Genomic DNA, 1,240 nt, shown 5'->3' on the forward strand with positions numbered 1-1,240 from the left:
AATAGGTAAGGAAATTTCTGAATACGAGATGACAATTAGGTTTTGAGTCAAACTCAGAAAATGAAGTGATATAAAAAACTCCCAATGTCTTCAATAAATATAATAACACAAGAGGCTATATCAGTGTTGATTATGGGTCTTCTCTTTAATCAGAAATTCTCACTAAAAAATTAAGACTCAGATTAGAATCTATTATGATACACCAATGGCCTAAGATATTTATTTTGTGCCTAATCTTCATTTGTAAAATGAATGTGTCAGAGGAACCAAAGGTCCCTTCCAGTGAGGCCCTTTAATGTCCTGTTCTATGTAAGAAAATAACCAAAAAAAGAACAATAACACCATAACCAAACTAGCATAACTTAATGAGTGGGCAGAAAAACCTGAAAATCACTTAAAACTGGAGTCTTGACACTGTACAACTCTATGATCTGAAGGCTACAGAGTTCTACCTAAGCTGAGAAGGCACACATTTCAAGAATTAAAACAAAAAGCTAATGTCTTTGAGATCAATCTATATCAGTTTTTCCATATGTGCTAAAAAAGAAAAGTGACATAAAGGCTAGGTTTAATACATTTCCAAGAGGTCAAGCCTGTTCACTGTATTATTCAAAATTCTGAATCCTTAATAGATTTCATCTGCTTAATCTAACAACAAAAAGTTAAGCATTTTCTAGTTACTCTAATAATGCCAAACTAAGCTTTCAACTGTGTGTAGAAACTGCTGAGTAGAAAAGCGTGCCCTCAAACTGCACGAGAATTGGTTCCAGTCGCCTCCGTACGCGCCGGCACTATCCCCCAAGTGTGCGGGAAGCCAGGCTCTATCAGAGCCGCCTCACTCACTAGCCACGCTGGTGAAGAAGACGAGATGGAGATGCGAGGACTACCTTTTTACACTATGATCCATGTACCTTGTATGCTTTAAGTTGAGGAGTGTTAGACCCCAGAGACAAGTGTTTCAAAATATGGAAAATGTTTCTTGGTCAAAGTTTAAACTTAACACATGAAATAACAATGATAATAAAAAACAGACTGTATGTCCCCTCTTAAAGAGACACTAAATACTAGAGTGTCTGGCTGACCCAGTCAGTGGAGTGTTGTGACTCCTGATCATAGATAGGGCTGTGAGTTCAAACCCCATGTTGAATGTAGAAATTACTTAAAAAAGAAATTACTTTCACCCTGGAGCAGGATAATGAACATCAGTGCTGTTGAGAAACTGCTTTCCAATATAGAAAGT

General features: G+C 37.0%; 1 protein-coding gene across 1 annotated transcript in view; it reads right to left on the reverse strand.

Annotated features, from left to right (window-relative positions):
- The window catches only part of SRRM1 (serine and arginine repetitive matrix 1), a 29,628-nt gene that overhangs the window by 6,495 nt on the left and 21,893 nt on the right, over positions 1–1,240 (reverse strand). The gene's annotated exons all lie outside the window — the stretch shown is intronic.

The sequence above is a fragment of the Suricata suricatta genome, chromosome 8 (genome assembly GCF_006229205.1).
Source record: "Suricata suricatta isolate VVHF042 chromosome 8, meerkat_22Aug2017_6uvM2_HiC, whole genome shotgun sequence".
NCBI classification, from domain to species: domain Eukaryota; kingdom Metazoa; phylum Chordata; class Mammalia; order Carnivora; family Herpestidae; genus Suricata; species Suricata suricatta.